This window comes from Eleutherodactylus coqui, chromosome 12 (genome assembly GCF_035609145.1).
Source record: "Eleutherodactylus coqui strain aEleCoq1 chromosome 12, aEleCoq1.hap1, whole genome shotgun sequence".
Classification (NCBI taxonomy): Eukaryota; Metazoa; Chordata; class Amphibia; order Anura; family Eleutherodactylidae; genus Eleutherodactylus; species Eleutherodactylus coqui.
In genome coordinates this window covers 64,042,413-64,065,692 of record NC_089848.1, presented here as the reverse complement: position 1 = coordinate 64,065,692, position 23,280 = coordinate 64,042,413, and the positions used below count along the sequence as shown (strand labels likewise).

Sequence of the window (23,280 nt, the reverse complement as noted above, 5' to 3'; positions counted from 1 at the left end):
AGGCAGGTTGCAACGCGTTTTGGCGCTGGCAAGTACCTTTTTAAAGCAAACTATCAAGTATTGATATATAATTTGTATGGTCTCGAATTACAGGGCACATATGGAGACTGTTTAGGTTGGTGTCGGTGGAGGGTCGTATATATATATATATATATATTTATATTTTATACTTTTTTTTAAATTTCACACTTTTCCTCTGTAGGTGGGGCATCCATAGGAGCCCCAGTTGCAGGGTAAAACTTCCCCTGTAGTGGCGGTATTCAACAACACAGTAAATACGAGTCTGCTTCGATCCTGCAGCTCTGCTGTGGTAGGGGGTACCCAGCAGTCATGTGATCAAATAGTCAAATAGTGGAAGTGACACTTCTGCTTTCTCTTTTGACTACATAGCTCTTATTGAATGCTATGTAACTTGCAAGAGAGAAGGCAGAAGTGGTAAAAAAAACTGCTTCTGCGGGTCCTGGGCTGTGTCTGACAGCCAAGAACCTGACCTGCTCTTGCTACATTGCAGGAGCTTCAATCCCATGCCAGGATTAAAGCCAAGAATAGAGATAAGCGAGCATACTCATCCGAGCTTGATGCTCGTTCGAGTATTAGGGTACTCGAGATACTCGTTACTCGAGACGAGCACCATGCGATGTTTGAGTCACTTCCATTTTTTTCCCAGAAAATTTTGCGCGCTTTTCTGGCCAATAGAAAGACAGGGAAGGCATTACAACTTCCTCTTGTGAAGTTCCAGCCCTATCCCACCCTCCTGCAGTGAGTGGCTGGGGAGATCAGGTGACACCCGAGTATAGAAACTGGGGCCGGCCGCGGCTCGCCACAGATGCACGCTGAGAGACATTAGGGAAAGTGCCGTCCTGCTGTAGCTGCTATAGGGAGAGTGTTAGGCTGTTATCTTCGTCTTCAAGAACCCCAACGGTCCTTCTTAGGGCCACATCTGACCGTGTGCAGTACTGTTGAGGCTGCTTTTAGCAGTTTTAGAAATTTTTTTTTTTTGTATATCGGGCGTGCAGACCATAGCGTCCTCAGTCTGCAGTCATTTTACTGAGTATAGGGGCAGTACTGGTGAGGCAGGGACAGTGGTACAGGGAAAGAGATATACTGGCTATATAGGTAGTGGGCTTTTTCAAAAAAATTGGAAAAAAAAATCTTTGGGCTGCCTGTGACCGTGTTCAGTTTACTGCATGTCTGCTGGGGGTAGTAGTCGCTCATTAATACCCAGCTAGGCGTTACTGCAGCCTTGCTCATAATTTTTTCTGGCTGCACTGTGCTTTCAAAAACCACAGTCATCCTCCAACAGGGAAATCCATATACAGGTTATATAGGCAGTGGGATTTTTCCCAAAAATTGGGAAAACATACTGTATTTGGGCTGCCTGTGACCGTCTTCAGTTTACTGCATGTCTGCTCGGGGTAGTAGTCGCTCATTAATACCCAGCCTTGCGCATAATTTTTTCTGGCTGCACTGTGCTTTCAATAACCACAGTCATCCTCCAACAGGGAAATCCATATACAGGCTATATAGGCAGTGGGCTTTTTCCCAAAAATTGGGAAAAAATACTGTATTTGGGCTGCCTGTGACCGTTTTCAGTTTACTGCATGTCTGCTGGGGGTAGTAGTCGCTCATTAATACCCAGCCTTGCGCATACTTTTTTCTGGCTGCACTGTGCCTGCCAACCCTCTGCAGTGTATGCCTCCGGTTCCTCCTCATCACAGAGGCAATTATAGATAGACATGAGGGTGGTGTGGCTATGAAGTGAGCGTGTGGCATGGGGGCAGCTGAAGGGAGCGCAGTGACACTTTTGTGTGTGCAGCAGACGCTGGGTCGTGTGGGGCGGTTGGGCAGCATGTTACCCAGGAGAAGTGGCAGCGGAGTGTCATGCAGGCAGTGATTGTGCTTTGTTGGAGGTAGTGTGGTGCTTAGCTAAGGTATGCCTTGCTAATGAGGGTTTTTCAGAAGTAAAAATTGTTGGGGGGGGGGCACTCTTGCCGCTATTGTGGCTTAATAGTGGGACCTGGGAACTTGAGATGTAGCCCAACATGTAGCCCCTCGCCTGCCCTATCCGTTTCTGTGTCGTTCCCATCACTTTCTTGAATTTCCCAGATTTTCACAAATGAAAACCTTAGCGGAGCATAGGTCCCATACAAAAATGCTCGGGTCGCCCATTGACTTCAATGGAGTTCGTTACTCGAAACGAACCCTTGAGCACTGCGGGAAGTTCGACTCGAGTAACGAGCACCCGAGCATTTTGGTGCTCGCTCATCTCTAGCCAAGAACCAAGTGCCATAAATTTATGGTGTTTGGTCCTTAAAAGGTTAAAGACATGGATAACCCCTTTAATGGACTTGCTGGTCATCTTTTACTGGCTGCCTCAGCTTGTCAGATTGAAAAGTGGTGGTAGACTGCCCTCTATTGCCTTGCTTCTTTGATTAGCTGTGACTGTGTTGAATGTTAAGTTCACATCTATGTGGGAGCCTCCGTTCGGGGATTCTGGTGAAGATCTGGCACAGAATGCCAGACAAAAATTTCAAAAGGGGTTAGAGAATGATGTCAAGAATCGTTTTGCGGTGCACAATCAAGTAAATTGCAGCCAATTGCAATGTTGGTACCCCAACTGACGTATATGAATGCATAAATCGTAATTGCAAAGTTGGGCAATAAAAGCAGACAACCAGTTCAAGTGCCATTGCTACCTATACACATCTATCTATCTATCTATCTATCTATCTATCTATCTATCTATCTATCTATCTATCTATCTATGCATCTGGGCATGCATAAAGGCTGGTTTAGACACAAAGATTCCCGCTCAAAAATTGCTCAAAGCCGTCTTTTGAGCGAGAATTATTGGGTATAACTGCACTGACATTGTGCAGTTTTCATTAACGAGTCGCTGATCGTTCTCTTTCAGCATGCTGAATCAGCTTTACCAGGAGTTCACAGTGGGATACAGCGGATACCATGGGCGGAGCGTCAGGGGGTGCTGGGGTCGCAATGGCGACCCGGCCCTTGAGCTTAAGGGGGCCCCGAGGTCGCCCTCCCACCATTAACAATCATACATTCATGCCCCGCTGTCAGCCGTCCAGTCCAGCCGGCAGGATGAGCCAGAGAGGAAGGCGGGGAGGGGTGAGGAGAAGGAGGGGCCCGAGGGGGGGGGGGGGATGCACGCCACAGCACTGTGTAACAGGATGATGTTGTCATCCCCCTGCTAACACAGTGCACGTCGGCTCCGTATGTGCCCTCCTGCTGAGAAGTGACAGGGGTCACGAACTGCAATTCATTCTGGTATGTGTGCTTTTAGGTGGATCATTTGCTTAGTGGGGAGGGCTTTTGGACTGAGGGGCAGCAAGGGTTAAAGTTCTGCTGCTCTGCTACCTGAATGCTGCTATTGGACAGAGTGGGCTAGTGGGGAAGGGAAGAGGGCAACTGTGTACAATTCTTTTTTTTTAGATCATTATATATATATTGCATAAAAAGTCATACAACTTTATATAACTTTGTCCTGGACCCCTTTTAAATTGAAACAGACCCACTAATGAGCTGAAGATTTCCACCTTCAGAAACCCACCACTATCAATGTTTATTGTCAGGGGAAGCTGCAGCCAGTCAATTTAACCCCTTAGGCCGCCTGCAGACGGCGGGGTCGGATCCGGCTGCAAGAATTCTCGCAGCGGGACCCGACCCGAGCGTTTGCAGAGAGCAGCGCGTACTCACCTCCCGCAGCCCCGGCTCTTTCATGTGGCGGCTGCCGGGCAGCCGGCGCATGCGCAGAGCGGAGCCGGCGGCCGGTGAGTGACGTTTCTGTGCGGGGCTCTGCAAGCACCGCACAGAAATAGAGCATGCCACAATTTGTTTGCCGCGTGACATTTCGAGCGGCCAAATTGCGGCCGTCTGCATAGGATTGCGTTTCTTAGCACAATCCTATGGCAGCTTCCAGGGGCGGAAATTCCACGGGAAATCCCGCTGCGGAATTTCCGCCCGTCTGCAGCCGGCCCTAGTACCAAAGCCTCTTTGCATCTTATTGACTAACTTTTTTAGTTCTTTTCATCGTCGTAATCCAAAAACCATGACTTTTACATTTTTCTGTCAACATGGCCGTATGAGGGCTTGCTTTTGCAGGACAAGTTGTATTTTTTAACCCTTTAAGGACATGGCCTATTTTGGGCTTAAGAACGCAACGATTTTTAGCAGATTTTTATCTCCATTTTTCAAAAGCCATAACTTTTTTACTTTTCTGTTGACGTGGACATATAAGGGCTTGTTTTTTGCGTGGCGAGCTGTAGTTTTTGATGGTCTATTTTTGGGTTCATAGACTATATTGTAAAACTTTTATTATTTTTTTTATGATAACAGGGAGAGAAAACGCATCAATTCTGCCATAGATTTTTGGGGTGTTTTTTTACAGCGTCAATCATGCAGCATAAATGACACAATACATTTTTTCTGTGGGTCGGTACGGTTACAACGATACCAAAATTCTAATATTTGTTTTTAGGTTTTTCTTCTTTTCTGCAATAAAAACCCTTTTCTTGGAAATCTTTTTTTTTCTCTATCGCTGCATTCAAGGTTCTGTAACTTTTTTATTTTTTATGTACAGGGCTCTATAAGGGCTTGTTTTTTGTAAGACAAGCTGTAGCTTTTATTGGTACCATTTTGGGATATTTATGGCTTTTTTGATCACTTTTATTGCATTTTTTGGAAGGCAAAATGCTAAAAATTAGCATTTTGCCTCTGTTTTTTAACTTTTTTTTTTTTACGCTTTTTGCCATACAAAATAAAAAGCATGTTCAACTTTTTGTACACGTCGTTATGGATGCATCAATACTAAATATGTGCTATTTAAATTTTTTTTACCATTTTTATGCTAATATGAGAAAAAGCACAAAAAAAGTATTTTTCACTTTTTTTTAACTTTTTTTGCACATTTTTATTAGCTTTTCTTTTTTCACCATCTGTGTCCCTCTGAGGGACTTAAAGCACTGCACTGATAATCGATGTGATAAGGCATGGCAGGACTTCTGTCCTGCCATGCCTTATCGCTTATACAGCAATCCCAGGCACTGGCAACACAGGAATGCCAGTATCTGGCGTCCTGTTGCCATGGCAACAGGCCGGGCTCTCTACGATCTATATAGATCGCGGCAGGGAAGGGGTTAACAGCGGGGAGGCGCATCTCCGATGCACCCCCGCTGCTGCAGCGGGAGGCCGGCTATGAAGACTTCAGCCAACCACAATCAGAGCTACCAGCAGGCGGGGATTTTAAATCCTCGGCTGCTGATAGCTCAGAACTACAGAGTCGGGGACAGCGCCAGAAGTCGCAGCTGAGCCCCGGCAGCTGAAGGGAGGTGAGTATTGTTTTTTTTTTATTTTTGCACTATTTTAAATGGCTTTTCAGGGAAGGGCTTATGAAGAAGCCATAGACGGGATGCCATAGACAGGATGCCGGCAGCAGGATTCTCTACCGCTGCGGTGGAGAATTGAAGAATTCCCTTTGCTGCATCTGCCACAGATGTGACAGAAGGGAATTCTTTTTGAACTAGCGTCAATGAAGGAAACTTCTGCCACATGCGGCAGATGTGTTCTTCATGACCGCTGTGGTCACAGCAGTGGCGGAGGGGTAAGTTGTTTTTTTTTTTGTTTTGCACTAAAATGTTTCTTTTTCAGGGAAGGGCTTATATGTAAAGCCCTTCTCTGAAAAAGAATGCAGGGGGCTGTCAGAGCATTGTTTTCAATGGAGCCGCCGGCAGCAGCCACGGCTCCATTGACAACAAGCACGCAGCTGTGTTCACGCATGTTTTTGCTCGTACCTAGGTGCGGATGTATGTACATACCTAAGTACGCACAAAAACACGCTCGTGTGAACCCACCCTTAATGAAAATAAAATAAGTTTATATTTGTAAGCTTTTTCCCTATTATTACTGGGGGGGGGGGCGAGCTGTGGAGGGGGGGCCCCAAACTGAACTCTTGCACCCGGGCCCACAAGCCTGTAGGTACGCCCCTGGCTGATACTATTGTTTCAGCTGGTATCCCGCTCCATAAATACAGCCAGGGTATGAAGAACATAGAGGTCCAGCTGTGTTCTTCATACCCCGCACGGAGCGCACAGCTGTATACCAGCCGGGGTATGAAAAACACAGCGCTCCAGCTGTGTTCTTCATACTCCCCACAGAGCACACAGCTGTAAGCCAGCTGAGCGCTATGAGAAAACAACAGCTGTATGCAGAAGACAGCACTCCAGTGGTCTTTTGTATACCCCGCTTAACAGCTGTGCGCTCCATGAAGACAGCAGGAGTATACAGATGACAGCGCTCCAGTGGTCTTCTGTATACCTTGCTTGGAGCGCAAAATGATCTCTCAAAACTGTCAATCAAACTGCCGTTTGAGCGATCACCTTCCCTGTAACTGCACACTAGAATTAATTGCTTAAAAGATGTCTTTTGAACGACTTTTGAGCGAGAATCGTTGCATCTAAGCCAGGCTTAAGTTAAGCAACTTAAATTATTGGTAAATGCTAGGATTTGCAATTCAACAATGGAGAAAATACTTAGTTTGGCCACATTTATACAGCATATCTGTCAAACATTTTCATAGTCCCCAGTTCAGCCGATGGGTGGCAAAAGAGTATAATTTTGGTTGGTATATACAGGGGGGGATGATGTTTACTACGCTCTGCTGTGGTTTGCAATGTAGTCAAAATCTGAAATTCAGCTGTTAAATCTCTACAACAAACTGGGTAAACCACGACTTTTCAATGAGAAACAGAGAAAAGTACTTTTACGTTGCTAATTGTACACTGAAATGTTGGCAGGTACTACAAGGCATTAATGTGTGTGAACATTATATGTGAATTTAATTAACTGCAGACTTATCAGCATGCACAGTTTTGCCATAAGAAAAGAAAAAAAGTTAATTTGTTTTATATTTCTTTCCATATTCATAAAATGACTGTGTGCTTTATTTGTAATGGGATTTGCATAAAAGTCATCTAACCAACAGGCGCTTGTAAGGGGGAAGGGAGGAATAAAAGTTATATTCCTCCTTGTTAAGACTGTGCTTTGTTGTTACTTTGTAGATATATTGAACATATACACTGAATGATCACTGCATTAGGACCAGCTGTTGCGTGACATCTTATGATCAGTAACATGGCGATGGACGAATGACAATCTTCTCTCAGATAGTGTGATGGCCTTTCCTATGCACAGTAGAAAGCAACATTTGGTAGTCATGGATAAACATGGTAACTTCATTGACTTTGAACTTGGGTAAATTGTTGGTGTCCAGAGGTGCGGTGTCAGTATTTCTGAAACTGACACACTTGCTGACTGTTCCCAAATCACAATATCAAGAGTGCACTAAGACTGGTTGACCCCACGGAAAGACATCTGACAAAAGATCACACAGCAACAGGCAACATGTGATTGATCCTAGAGGTGAGCATTGGGAGACCTGTCTGGTATCTCAGCAACGGTGGGTCACAGTGGAACAACTGACCCAGCAATTCAACAGCGGGGATGTTAGACAAATTGTCAAGATGACCATGTAGTGTTTCTTGCATCGACTGGGGTTCAATAGACGAAGAACAACAAAGGTGCCCCTGATGACCCTGCGTCATTGCCAACAATACCTTGCATGGGCCCAGAAAAGATGTCAACAGACAGAACATTGTCTGGAATGACTGGTAATTATTAGGAAATTATAGTACCAGTGTTTCTGGTTGTGCAATGCGCCACACAGCTGTGCTACATGGTATATCCATTATGATGCCCACACATCACACTCCCAGCTCTACTACATCCAACTTGATCCCACACATTACACACACAACACATTAAACACAGCTCTAATACCTGCCACACACAGCTGTAGAACATCCATCTTGATTCCGACACATTACACACACGCTGTTACCATGCGGCGGTTGCTGGTCCTTCCGGGGCGGCGGTGTGCGGCGTCTTGCGGTTGGGGCGCGTCCCACCAGCTTGTTGTCCGGCTGCCTGGGGCGCGGGTGCCTGGCCGGCGTGGTGCTGGTGGCGCACGGCACCATGCACCTGTGAGTGCAGCTGCCGTGCACGAGCTCCCTTTTATTATCTTCTGTTGGGAGTTGGCTGTCTCCCTCTCTCCGCCCCTGGGCGGAGGCTTTTGTTTAAAGGTCGGGAAGAGACTTGCAATCACTGCCAGTTATTGGTTTCCCTCAGTGTACTAGCTAGTCTGCTTTTGTTGGTCTCCTGCTTCTGTCATCTGGTCTGCTGTACTTTGCTATTATCCGCCAGGTTTTTCCATCTGCCTCAGTTGTGCTTAGTATTGTTCATGTTGGTTATTTACATCTGCCTTTTCTGTCGGTATTCTATCCTTTTCATCCAGGAACGCCAGCGTCCCTTTTTCTGTCCCTAGTGAGAGTAGAGACCATTGTCCAGTTGCCCACCTGGGGTTAGCCAGGAGTGGAGGCAAGCAGGCAGGGACAGGGGTTGTGGGTGAGTTCTAGGGCACCCGGCTGGCGTATCAAGGGTAGTATACCGTAACCTACACAGCACATTACACGCACAGCTCTACTAAATGCATGCTGACCCAACATATCACACACACAGCACGACACACAAAGCTCTGCTATTCCACATATTACCAGACTCCTGGATACAGTGATCACCCCTGGTCATTTGATTCCTGACTCCACCCACACAGGTGATCACATAACGGTGACATCATCACAGGTCCTGGTGGCTGCTGTCGGCTTACCCAGTATACAGTACTTTCTACCAAACTGTACAATGGCTCCTCCCACAGCAGTGACATCACCACAGGTCCTTCAGCCCACTGGATATCTGTGGTGGCAGTAGGTCGGTGTCTTCTGTCAGGACTGCTGAGTTGTGTCTAAGATAATAACAGCTGAGTTGTATTCTCAGTTTGGTATTTTTGTTCCCCCCTTTGCAACAGCCCTAACTGTGTTATTTTTCTGTTGGTCAGGCTCTGTGTTTTATATATGTTGTAGGACCTTCGATGATGTCACCAGGGGGCGGAGCATGAGAAGCCCTCACATACTAACTGACAAGTTGTCTCACAGAGAATGCAAGGGTGAGGACTTGTGAATGGGGATCAGGTAATATTTGCATATAGCTGTACGAAGGGTTCCCATAATGCTTTTTTACTATTGTGCCCTTTGAACCCCACTCTGACACAACTTAAACTAAACGCTTATGATATCAAGTATATTTTCTAAGTAAAAGTCATTGAATCTAAACAGCAGATAACAAAATTTACAATGTGCCGTATTTCAACATGGTCAGCAATTGACATGCGTAGATTTCCACTAGTGATACTCCTTCTCCACAGTAGGACACAGGAAAAAATACGCACTTATCATGAGTATTTAAATAGGACTTGTTGGCCCCCCCTGATGTCTTTTTTTTAAAATAAATACTTAGAATCATAGAGTTGGAAGTCACCTCCAGGGTCATCTGGTCCAACCCCCTGCTCAATGCAATATTCACTAAACCATCGCAGACAGATGTTTGTCCAGCCTTAATTTGAGCACTTCCATTGAAGAAGAACTCACCACCTCCCGTGGCAACCTGTTCCACTCATTGATCACCCTCACTGTCAGAAAGTTTTTTCTAATAACTAATCTGTGTCTCCTCCCTTTCAGTTTCATCCCATTGCTTGTCTTACCTTGTGCAAATGAGAATAGGGCTGATTCATCTGCGCTGTGACAGCTCTTCAGATATTTGTAGAAAGCTTTTAAGTCTCCTCTCATCCTTTTTTGCAAGCTAAACACTCTCAGATCCTTTAACAATTCCTTATAGGACATGATTTGCAGACCGCTCACCATCTTGGTAACTTTTCTCTGAACCTGCTCTAGTTTTTCGATGTCTTTTTTAAAATGGTCAATTGGACACAGTATTCCAGTTGAGGCCAAACCACGAAAGAGTAAAAGGAGGATAACTACCTCATGGGATCTAGACTCTGTGTTTCTCTTAATACTTAATACAATTCAAAATTGTGTTTGCCTTTTTTTTGCTATTGCATCACAATACTGACTCATGTTCAGTCTATGATCTATTAGTATACCCAAGTTTTTTTCACATGTGCTGCTTAGCTCAATTCTTCACATTCTGTATGTGTTTTTTTCATTTTTCTTGCCCAGATGTAGTACTTTGTATTTCTCCTTGTTAAATACCATTCTGTTAGTCGCCGCCCAGTGTTCAAGTTTGTCCAGATCTTTTGGAATCCTCTCTCTCTCTTCTCCAGCGTTAGCCATCTCTCTTAGATTTGTGTCATTGGCAAACTTAATCAGTTTCCTCTCAATTCCCTCCTCCAGATCATTTATAAAAATGTTGAACAGCACTAGACCCAGGACAGAGCCTTGTGGTACCCCACTTGAGACATTCTTCTACTTGGAGGTGTAGCAATTTATGACCACTCTTTGAGCACAATTAGTCAGTTGGGAATCCACCTAATTGTCAATGCTATAGTTGGTCATTTTTTCAATTAGGATGGTATGAGATACTTTGTCAAATGCTTTACTAGAGTCAATATATACTATATCTATTGCAGTTTCCTGATCAACCCAGTCCGTGATTCTGTCATAGAAGAAAATTTGATTAGTCTGGCATGACTTGTTTGTTACAAACCCATGTTGGCTCTGGTTAATTACTCCATTCTCATCCAAGTACTTGCATACATGCTATTTAATAATTTGTTCAAAGATCTTTCCCGGTATAGAAGTCAGGCTCACAGGCCTGTAGTTTCCTGGGTCCACCTTATTCCCTTTTTTTGAAGATAGGGACAACATTGGCCTTTCTCCAATCTTTTGGGACTTCTCCTGTTCTCTAGGAATTTTAAAATTTTGCTCACATTCTTTGCTTATACGAGTGCAGTGGCTCCTATCTGCACAGTAGAGTCCTATAGCCCATGAACAAGTCTGATGATAACAATAGGCAGTGGAGAAGGCGCAACACTCCAGGTTAAAGCAAGTAGGTAGTGACCAATGGTGTGGAAAACTTCTCTTTTTTTTCAGGGGAAACCCCTTCCTCAGTTCGGCTGATGTTTAAAATATACAAGCAATTGGTGGGTCTTAAAAAAGGTTAATAATGAGATCCTGTTTGCCTGTGTAGTAAGGGTCAGCCAGGGCAGGGGCAGAGGCAGGGGCAGTCATGTGACCCCTGGTGTTCAACTGGCTGCAAGAGAAAAAAATCATCCATATAAATACACCCATCGCAAATGTATTTTCATGCTAGTTTTGCACATCTTGCAACGTACAAAACACGCATGATTTTCTCGCCTGTGTAAATGCATCCTAATGGCAGAACGTAGAGTTGTGAGTAAAAGATGCTCCAGAATTGTTATTTCATGGATACTACAAGTACTTACTGAAACAGACATGTTTTAATGGGTTTAAGTAAGGATATCTAGATAGCTAATTTCCTATTTGAAGGGCTTGTCCAGCTGGTGATCCAGCTTTACAGCCCACGGTTGTTCCTGTCCTTGACAACAGCAGAAGACAAATGACCACCCCCGCCAATCAGAAGCCACAGTGTCACCACCCATTTTCCTAACATCAGTGCTCACATCATGAGCGCTATGATTATAGGAGTTGTGAATGGTTACACTGTGACATCTGATTGTCAGGCAGCGGTCACCTGATCTCTGCTGTCAACAGAAACTGGAAGACCTCCAGGGCTGCAACGCTGGATCGCCAGGACCAAGGATGGGTAAATACTGCTCTTTTTGTTATTTTAGTACATCTGCACCAGTCCATATAAATTTAAAAATGTAACCGGATAATCCCTTTAAATTTTCTATTATACATAGTATGTTCTTGGAGATGGTCCTCACATCAGGCGAGGAAATTGATGTCTCGCTATCTGATTTTCTCAATATCTCCATAGAGTGATTATTAAAATATTCTCTATGCTTCATGTTAATTTAAAATAATATATTCAATTGATATTCTATGGTTTCTTATACCGTGAAATTTGGAAAGAAACACTTGTACCATAGCAGAGTGCTTTAAAGTAATAATGTCAATTTATTTTAATTTTCCCTATTAACAGTCTATGATCCAACAAATGGCTTCAATTTAAAAATAAAGTATGCATGAGCTATCCTACTAGACAATATAATCTAGATGCAGAAGAACGCGGAAACAACAATTAATTCTTTAAAAGTTAACTGCGCTGTTCTACTCTTTGATGGAACATCTGCAACTATCATTATCTGACGGATCATGGATCATCACTCTCATTGCAGACCTCTAGTGATAAAACACTGCATTAATTGTTCAGGGTACATGTGAAACACTTTAGTCAGAGATCTATGTGTAAAGTACAGAAATGCAGACTTTTAAGGGAGGGAGGGTGAAGCAATGCTGACGCATGAGAACAGCTGGGAGTGACATTGTGAAATGAAGACAACACTAACAAGTCTCTATTGCAAACGTCATTGACATGTAAACCTGCCTAAAACCATGCTAATTACACTTACAATGGTGCAATCTACGTCCTATATGTGGGCCATAAACATTTGCCAGTGGTGATGTAAAGGATAGTGTAGAAATTATTTTACATTAGGAAGCAGCTGAAGAACTCTGCATTTGCCTGCAGTGTATAAAAATATACGTTTCTTAGGCAACAGATACATTTGGTTTCGACGTTTTATGTAAATTTTGATCGCATATAATTTTTTAGATACAGTACCAGTCCAAAGTTTGGGTATATGTTTTCATTTCATGCTTTTTTTTTACATTTTCTACATTTGTAGATTCATATTGAAGACATAAAACTATGAAGCAACACATATGGAATTAAGTAGTAAACCACAAAAATGTGTTAAACAAACCAGAATGTTGTTGTTAGCTGTTTAGTCGTTCACGACCTTTGGCAACCCTAAAGGCGAGCTCCCTCCATGTTTTTCGGTTTTGCACTGCTTCTTTCAGTTGTGTGATATCCATGCCAGTATCAGCTCTGACAGTATCAGCCTTTGTGTTCTTTGGCAGCTGTGTCTTCTTTTACCACTGATCTGTCCAAGCATTATAGATTTTTCTAGCGACTCCGTGGCATTATATGGCCAAAATACGTGTGCCTGAGCCGGGCCATCATCCCCTACAGTGATATGTCGGGTCTTATACGATTCAGGACTTCTGAATCATATAACACCCCAAAACAGAATAGGTTTTATATTTTAGATTCTCCAAAGTAGTCCCTTTTGATTTGATGACAGCTTTGTACACTCTTGGCATTCTCTCAATAAGCTTTGTAGGGTGGTCACCTGGAATGGTTTTCCAAAAGCTTTGAAGGAGTTCCCAATGTTGGGCACTTGTTGGCTGCTTCTCCTCTACTCTGCAGTCCAAGTTACCAAAAATAGTCTCATTTCGGCTTAGGTCAGGTGGTTTTGGAGACCATGTCTTCTAAAGCAGCACTCCATCACTCCCCTTCTTGGTCAAATAGCCATTACATAGCGTGGAGGTATCTTTGGGGTCATTGCCCTGTTAAAGAACGAATAATGTTCACACTAAATGCAAACCAGATGGGATGACACATTGCTGCAGAATGCTGTGGTAGCCATGCTGGGGCTTGCCTCATAATAGCCAGTTTCATCATAACATTTGATGATTTTCTTGACTGTACTTGGGGATACCGTCAAAGTTCTTGAAATTTTCTGGATTAACTGACCTTCACGTAAAGTAATCATGGACTGTTTTTCCCTTTACTTAGTTGAGTGGTTCTGTTGTAGAAATGATGATTAGTTAGCATAAAATGTCTATTGATTTGTATAAACTAGATGTATTACATAGCTGTAGTGAGTTAACTCTGTAGAGGCTAATGGACGCATAATTTCATTATGGTAATTGCTGGACAATGGCATGGTGAAAGATGTGTGCTATAAAATTAGCCTAATGTAAAGCTTGGGTGCAGCCTCTCTAGGGTTAAAATTGCATAGGTCTTCAGCTGGCTGGGAATAACAGATTGGGCATCTCACACCTCCCCCCCCCCCTTCCTCCTCAACTCCTAGAACAAAGGACTTTATGGTCTTACAGAGACGGACTCTAGGAGAAGGAGGGGGGGACTTAGTTAGCTGGAGACCCAATAATTATGCTCATGGACCACGTATGTAATATGTTATACGCCCATAAAGGGCAGGTATTATGTGTTTTAATAAAGCTGAGGGTCTAAGCATTGTACGCCCAGACCCAGTTTAGACCCAAGACTAATAGCTTGTGTCTGACTGGTTATTACAAGGCATGCGCATGCCATACTACATAATTAGGAAGCTATAGAATACCCCAGAACCTGCTGGAGAAAATAGCATCGAGTACAGTTCTTGTCATAATGTGGATTAGAATAGTAGTTGAATAGGGTTAAATACTGTATGGAGCCGAGTAGCAAACCAACCTCTGCACAACACAACTGATTGTCTTAAACACATTAAGAACGCAAGAAATTCCACAAATTAACTCTTCACAAGGCATACCTGTAATTGAAAACCATTCTAGATTACTACCTCATGAAGCTGACTAAGGGAATGGGTGTGCATAAAGCTGTCATCAAAGCAAAAGGGAACCACTTTGAAGAATCTAAAATTAAAAAACAAATTTGTTTAACACTTTTAAAAAAGTTTTCATGTCTTCAATATGAATCTACAATGTAGAAAATCCAAAAAAACAAAAAGAAAAAACAAAAAAAAAATTATGGAATGAAAAGGTGTGTCGAAACTTGTGTTCGGATTGACTGACTGATGCCATTTGTGTTTGTCTCATCCTACTATACTTACATACCTCTGTAAGTTTCTGATCACACATTTGTTTAGTTCTTTTTATGCTGCATTTGGTTACTGTCCACTCTTGTTGTGATTCTGGCTAGTGTAGCATGCCAGGGAAGGCACCATACATTTTGTGGATACAATGCTGAGTAAGACAAGATTGACGATAACAGTAAAATACTTCAATTTAGCCGAACTGGAGGAGGGATACCCCAAACAGACACCAGATGAAGAAGAGGTCAAGAAGCCGATCTCCTGGGTGAAGTGCCCAACAGCATATTAGGGAAAGAGAGTCTCCATCCCCACAGTGCTGGACACCACGATGACGGTTCCAAAGAATTGCTGTGAATGCTGCAGATGAAGAGTGAAGTGAGCAGTGAAAGGTGTATCAAGAAAGCGTGAGTAGACTATGACCGCCCAATACTAAGTCATGTAAAGTTACACGGTACTTTGAATGTGTTAGCTTAGAATAGTCATGGTGTCATAGTTTTGGGTTACGCAAGACTTGGCTAGGTCTAATAGATTTATGACCATAGTATGATATTACGTAAAGTGTTATGCATAAATATAATGTATATGGTGTCCTTATGATGAAGTATTTGTAATGACGCAGCGATGCACATGGCATAGAGCAGCAATATGGATTCAAGTAATGTGTTATGTGGGGATTGAACTGCCTGTAATGTGTGAGGACCTCTGGATATGTAAGTGATGTCTATGATGTGCTAAGCATTTTGAGTGTAAAGATGCTGCTCCTACGGACATTTGAGGTCAGGGCCTATGGCCATACATGTGTATGTAGCGGTTATGCTGCCGACAAGAGAAGTTGCAAAGATGCTGACAGTTATGTGAGAAGTCATGTGCTTTGCTGCTGCCAGGAAGATGTAGATTTTATGAGAAACGCTGTGTAATGAAAAAGTGCATTTAGTGTCATAGATGATATATAGAATACTGTCACCTTCAGAGAGATTTAATGGCAAGTTATAGTAACGTTAAAGTACACAAAAACCCTCCTATGGAGCAAAAATACGGTTTATTCTGCAAATATTATGTAAAAGTTTTTTTGGAAAAAAATGTGCCCCCTCTCTCTCCATCAGCTGCTGCTCCATCCAGCACTTGTGTCGCACCACCACCCGTGACAGAACAACAAGATAAACAAGGATTTATGGCCGTTAAGCAATTTGAGAAAGTAATGAGGTTTCCCACCGAATGATAAGCCCCGATTTCTGTATGCAAGATTTAGATCGCTTTCACTAAACAGCTGTCCACCATAGCCTAGCAATGTCCATACATATTGTATGGAATAAACTGCAGAACTAATACTTGATACCTACCTGAGCGAGTCTCTAGTGCAGTAAGAAAACAGCTTAGCTAAATCCACAATTTAGTCCACTAGTCTGGCAAATTTTCCCTAGGGGGTTCTCAGAGTACTTAGGATATGTCACTGAATATCAGGGCTTGATAACACTAATTATAATGCAGCCTGGTGCCTGTGGCTGCTAAAACAACAAACTCGGTGCCAACTGCTATGATGTAACTATTGGAGTTCTCTGAAATAGGTCATGTGATGTAGCTGCAACATTTCATATACCCGTGTGTGCACATTTACTGATAGAGACCGGTCTCTGATGTCCAATAGTAGAGACTGCACAGTTCTCAGATAAGGTTTTTGTAGTAAATTGCCCACTGAAGCTGGTAGAGGATTGCAGAGTGTCTTCCTCTTTTTCTTTGAGGTCTCTCATTCACCTGTCAATTCACTCAGCAAACATCTGAGCTGCCTGACACGTGGAAGATCCATCTCTTCTCTTAGCATGCAGTCTATCGTCTTTCTCTGCATACCAAAAGCCCTCTCACACCAATGCCTGGAGCTCCACCTACTTCCTGTTCTTCTCTTCCGTAGAGTGAATATTGTCCATTGTAAGTAATAAGAACCGGGTCTGTTGTGAGCTTTTGGTTCCCTATTGCAACAAGAGTTAGTATTGCAGTCCCAAAATAATAATTCAAGACTGGGAGCCTCTTGGCTACACTAGCCATATGACTATGCATTTGCTTAATAACTAGAGATGAGCGAACATACTCGTCCGAGCTTGATGCTCGTTCGAGTATTAGGGTACTCGAGATGCTCGTTACTCGAGACGAGCGCCACGCGATGTTCGAGTTACTTTCACTTTCATCTTTGAGACGTTAGCGCGCTTTTCTGGCCAATAGAAAGACAGGGAAGGCATTACAACTTCCCCCTGCGACGTTCCAGCCCTATACCACCCCCCTGCAGTGAGTGGCTGGGGAGATCAGGTGACACCCGAGTATTAAAATCTGCCCCTCCCGCGGCTCGCCACAGATGCATTCTGACATAGATCAGGGAAAGTGCTGCTGATGCTGCTGATGCTATAGGGAGAGTGTTAGGTGTAATATTAGGCTTCAAGAACCCCAACGGTCCTTCTTAGGGCCACATCTGACCATGTGCAGTACTGTTGAGGCTGCTTTTAGCAGTGTTGCACTTTTTTTTTTTTTGTATATCGGGCGTGCAGAGCATTGCGTCCTCAGTCTGCAGTCATTGTACATAGTATGGGGCCAGTACTGGTGAGGCAGGGAAAGAGATATACTGTCTATATAGGCAGTGGTCTTTTTCAAACAAATTTGGGAAAAATACTATCTTTGGGCTGCCTGTGACCGTCTTGACTGTACTGCGTCTCTGCTGGGGGTAGTAGTCCTAATTATTACGCAGCTAAGTGTTACAGCAGGCTTGCGCAAAATTGTTTCCTGGCTCTGCGTTGCCCGTTACATCACCGCCATCATCCCGTCCAGAGGGAAACAGTCTGCAGTAATTTTACATAGTATAGGACCAGTACTGGTGAGGCAGGGACAGTGGGAAAGGTGAAAGAGATATACTGTCTATATAGGCAGTGGGCTTTTTCAAACAAATTTGGGAAAAATACTATCTTTGAGCTGCCTGTGACCGTCTTGAGTGTACTGCGTCTCTGCTGGGGGTAGTAGTCCTAATTAATACGCAGCTAAGTGTTACAGCAGGCTTGCGCAAAATTGTTTCCTGGCTCTGCGTTGCCCGTAACATCACCGCCGTCATCCCGTCCAGAGGGAAATAGTATACATATATACGCTGCCTACAGTATCTGTCTGCTGTCTCAGCTCAGCCTTTAAAAAAATAGAAGCAAAATACTTAAGGCCTACTAGTGGCCTTTGGACACTTGACTGCTTCTGCGCTGTGAATTCCACTAGCTCAGTCATACGCACCTATGTCTCACTACAGGCTTGCGCAAAATTCTTTCCTGGCTCTGCTGTGCGTTCCGTAAGCGAAGTCAGCCTCCAACCACAGGCCAATAAGCGGCACATTTAATTACAGCGTTCTGTTTCTGCACTACTGGTAATACACCATGCTGAGGGGTAGGGGTAGGCGGTAGGGTAGGGACGCGGAGGCCCAAGTCAGGGTGTGGGCACAGGTTGAGCTCCTGATCCAGGTGTATCGCAGCCGACTGCTGCGGGATTAGGAGAGAGGCACGTTTCTGGCGTCCCCAGATTAATCTCACAATTAATGGGTCCACGCGGTAGACCTTTATTAGAAAATGAGCAGTGTGAGCAGGTCCTGTCGTGGATGGCAGAAAGTGCATCCAGCAATCTATCGACCACCCAGAGTTTTACGCCGTCCACTGCTGCAACTCTGAATCCTCTGGCTGCTGCTCCTCCTTCCTCCCAGCCTCCTCACTCCATTACAATGACACATTCTGAGGAGCAGGCAGACTCCCAGGAACTGTTCTCGGGCCCCTGCCCAGAATGGGCAGCAATGGTTCCTCTCCCACCAGAGGAGTTTGTCGTGACCGATGCCCAACCTTTGGAAAGTTCCCGGGGTCCGGGGGATGAGGCTGGGGACTTCCGCCAACTGTCTCAAGAGCTTTCAGTGGGTGAGGAGGACGACGACGATGAGACACAGTTGTCTATCACTCAGGTAGTAGTAATTGCAGTAAGTCCGAGGGAGGAGCGCACAGAGGATTCGGAGGAAGAGCAGCAGGACGATGAGGTGACTGACCCCACCTGGTTTGCTAAGCCTACTGAGGACAGGTCTTCAGAGGGGGAGGCAAGTGCAGCAGCAGGGCAGGTTGGAAGAGGCAGTGCGGTGGCCAGGGGTAGAGGCAGGGCCAGACCAAATAATCCACCAACTGTTTCCCAAAGCGCCCCCTCGCGCCATGCCACCCTGCAGAGGCCAAGGTGCTCAAAGGTGTGGCAGTTTTTCACTGAGAGTGCAGACGACCGACGAACTGTGGTGTGCAAGGTTTTTCGCGCCAAGATCAGCCGTGGAGCCACCACCACTAGCCTCACCACCACCAGCATGCGCAGACATATGATGGCCAAGCACCCCACAAGGTGGGACGAAGGCCGTTCACTGCCTCCGGTTTGCACCACTGCCTCTCCCCCTGTGCCCCAACCTGCCACTGAGATCCAACCCCCCTCTCAGGACACAGGCACTACCGTCTCCCGGCCTGCACCCACACCCTCACCTCTGCTGTCCTCGGCCCCATCCAGCAATGTCTCTCAGCGCACCGTCCAGCCGTCGCTAGCACAAGTGCTTGAGCGCAAGCGCAAGTACGCAGCCACGCACCCGCACACTCAAGCGTTAAACGTGCACATAGCCAAATTGATCAGCCTGGAGATGCTGCCGTATAGGCTTGTGGAAATGGAGGCTTTCAAAAACATGATGGCGGCGGCGGCCCCGCGCTACTCGGTTCCCAGTCGCCACTACTTTTCCCGATGTGTCGTCCCAGCCCTGCACGACCACGTCTCCCGCAACATTGTACGCGCCCTCACCAACGCGGTTACTGCCAAGGTCCACTTAACAACGGACACGTGGACATGCACAGGCGGGCAGGGCCACTATATCTCCCTGACGGCACATTGGGTGAATTTAGTGGAAGCTGGGACCGAGTCAGAGCCTGGGACCGCTCACGTCCTACCCACCCCCAGAATTGCGGGCCCCAACTCGGTGCTGGTATCTGCAGCGGTGTATGCTTCCTCCACTAAACCAACCTCCTCCTCCTCCTACGCAACCTCTGTCTCGCAATCAAGATGTGTCAGCGGCAGCAGCACGTCGCCAGCAGTCGGTGTCGCGCGGCGTGGCAGCACAGCGGTGGCCAAACGTCAGCAGGCCGTGCTGAAACTACTCAGCTTAGGAGAGAAGAGGCACACGGCCCACGAACTGCTGCAGGGTCTGACAGAGCAGACCGACCGCTGGCTTGCGCCGCTGAGCCTCCAACCGGGCATGGTCGTGTGTGACAACGGCCGTAACCTGGTGGCGGCTCTGCAGCTCGGCAGCCTCACGCACGTGCCATGCCTGGTCCACATCTTTAATTTGGTGGTTCAGCGCTTTCTGAAAAGCTACCCCCGCTTGTCAGACCTGCTCGGAAAGGCGCGCCGGCTCAGCGCACATTTCCACAAGTCCAAGATGGACGCTACCACCCTGCGCACCCTGCAACATCGGTTTAATCTGCCAGTGCACCGACTGCTGTGCGACGTGCCCACACGGTGGAACTCTACGTTCCACATGTTGGCCAGGCTCTATGAGCAGCGTAGAGCTATAGTGGAATACCAACTCCAACATGGGCGGCGTAGTGGGAGACAGCCTCCTCAATTCTTTACAGAAGAGTGGGCCTGGTTGGCAGACATCTGCCAGGTCCTTGGAAACTTTGAGGAGTCTACCCAGATGCTGAGCGGCAATGCTGCAATCATTAGCGTCACCATTCCTCTGCTATGCCTCTTGAGAAGTTCCCTGCAAAGCATAAAGGCAGACGCTTTGCGCTCGGAAACGGAGGCGGGGGAAGACAGTATGTCGCTGGATAGTCAGAGCACCCTCATGTCTATATCTCAGCGCGTTGAGGAGGAGAAGGAGGAGGGGGAGGAGCATGAGGAGGAGGGGGAAGAGACAGCTTGGCCCACTGCTGAGGGTACCCATGCTGCTTGCCTGTCATCCTTTCAGGGTGTATAGCCTGAGGAGGAGGAGGAGGAGGAGGAGGATCCTGAAAGTGATCTTCCTAGTGAGGACAGTCATGTGTTGCGTACAGGTACCCTGGCACACATGGCTGACTTCATGTTAGGATGCCTTTCTCGTGACCCTCGCGTTACACGCATTCTGGCCACTACGGATTACTGGGTGTACACACTGCTCGACCCACGGTATAAGGAGAACCTTTCCACTCTCATACCCGAAGAGGAAAGGGGTTCGAGAGTGATGCTATACCACAGGACCCTGGCGGACAAACTGATGGTAAACTTCCCATCCGACAGCGCTAGTGGCAGAAGGCGCAGTTCCGAGGGCCAGGTAGCAGGGGAGGCGCGGAGATCAGGCAGCATGTACAGCACAGGCAGGGGAACACTGTCCAAGGCCTTTGACAGCGTTATGGCTCCCCAGCAAGACTGTGTCATCGCTCCCCAGTCAAGGCTGAGTCAGAGGGAGCACTGTAAAAGGATGGTGAGGGAGTACGTAGCCGATCGCACGGCCGTCCTCCGTGACGCCTCTGCCCCCTACAACTACTGGGTGTTGAAGCTGGACTCGTGGCCTGAACTCGCGCTGTATGCCCTGGAGGTGCTTGCTTGTCCTGCGGCTAGCGTCTTGTCAGAGAGGGTGTTTAGTGCGGCTGGGGGAATCATCACGGATAAGCGTACCCGCCTGTCAACCGACAGTGCCGACAGGCTTACAATCATAAAGATGAACAAAGCCTGGATTTCCCCAGAGTTCTCTTCTCCACCAGCGGACAGCAGCGATATCTAAACAATACGTAGGCTGCACCCGCGGATGGAAGCATCGTTCACTATCACCATCAAAAACAGGGACCTTTTAGCTTCATCAATCTGTGTATTATATTCATCCTCCTCCTCCTGCTCCTCCTCCTGAAACCTCACATAATCACGCCGAACGGGCAATATTTCTTAGGCCCACAAGGCTCAGTTATATGACTTTTGTAAACAATGTTTATACGTTTTAATTCTCAATTCAATAAAAGCGTGGAAACTTGCACCTGAACCAATTTTTATTTTAACTGGGCTGCATACAGGCCGTTACAAATTAAGCCACATTAACCAAAGCGATTAATGGGATTCACCTGCCCTCTTGGTTGGGCATCGGCAATTTTTCTGTAGTACATTTGTACTGTTGGTACACCAATTTTTTTAGGCCCTCGCCTACATTGTAATCCTAGTAATTTTTAGCCCACCTGCATTAAAGCTGACGTTACCTCAGCTGTGCTGGGCACTGCAATGGGATATATTTATGTACCGCCAGTGGGTTCCAGGGAGCCACCCATGCTGTCGGTCCACACGGAGTTGTAACTCCCTGTGTCCACTTCTAAAGAACCCCTGTCGGACTGGGGCATGCAGTGTGGGCGAAGCCCACCTGCATTAAACCTGACGTTACCTCAGCTGTGATGGGCACTGCAATGGGATATATTTATGTACCGCCGGTGGGTTCCAGGGAGCCACCCATGCTGTGGGTCCACAGGGACTTCACATTAGGGATTTGTACCTGCCAGTGTCTATGTATTAAAAACCCCGGTCAGACTGGGGCATGCAGTGTGGGCCGAAGACCACCTGCATTTAATCGGAAGTTACCTCAGCTGTGATGGGCAATGCAATGGGATATATTTATGTACCGCCGGTGGCTTCCTGGGACCAACCATGCTGTCGGTCCACACGGAGTTGTAACTCCATGTGTCCACTTCTAAAGAACCCCAGTCTGACTGGGGCATGCAGTGTGGGCCGAAGCCCACCTGCATTAAACCTGATGTTACCTCAGCTGTGATGGGCAATGCAATGGGATATATTTATGTACCGCCGGTGGGTTCCAGGGAGCCACCCATGCTGTGTGTCCACAGGGACTTCACATTAGGGTTTTGTACCTGCCAGTGTCTATGTATTAAAAACCCCGGTCAGACTGGGGCATGCAGTGTGGGCCGAAGACCACCTGCATTTAATCGGACGTTACCTCAGCTGTGCTGGGCACTGCAATGGGATACATTTATGTACAGCCGGTGGGTTCCAGGGAGCCACCCATGCTGTGGGTGCACACGGAATTCCCATTGCGGAGTTGTACCTGCCTGTGACTATTTATAAAAAACCCCGGTCTGACTGGGGCATGCAGACACCTTGACAGAATGAATAGTGTGTGGCGCATGGGTTCCCCATTGCTATGCCCACATTTGCAGCTCGTGATGGAGGTGGCACAGGATTGGATTTCTCATTGCTTCTGTACAGCATTATGGGCTATCGCCCCGCCCCTTTTAAAGAGGGTCGCTGCCTAGCCATGCCAACCCTCTGCAGTGTGTGCTTGCGGTTCCTCCTCATGGCAGACACACTTATAAATAGACATGAGGGTAATGTGGCTGTGAGGCCAGCGTGTGGCATGAGGGCAGCTGAAGGCTGCGCAGGGACACTTTGGTGTGCGCTGTGGACACTGGGTCGTGCGGGGGGGGTTGGGCAGCATGTAACCCAGGAGAAGTGGCAGCGGAGTGTCATGCAGGCAGTGA

General features: G+C 46.2%; 1 protein-coding gene across 2 annotated transcripts in view; it reads left to right on the top strand.

Annotated features, from left to right (window-relative positions):
• The first annotated feature begins 15,075 nt into the window (after window positions 1-15,075).
• The window catches only part of NPY (neuropeptide Y), a 115,383-nt gene continuing 107,178 nt past the window's right edge, over window positions 15,076-23,280 (top strand). For both annotated transcript variants that reach the window (XM_066584837.1, XM_066584839.1), the window contains exon 1: window positions 15,076-15,156. The gene's annotated coding sequence lies outside the window, so the exon portion shown is untranslated. The remainder of the gene's footprint in view (window positions 15,157-23,280) is intronic.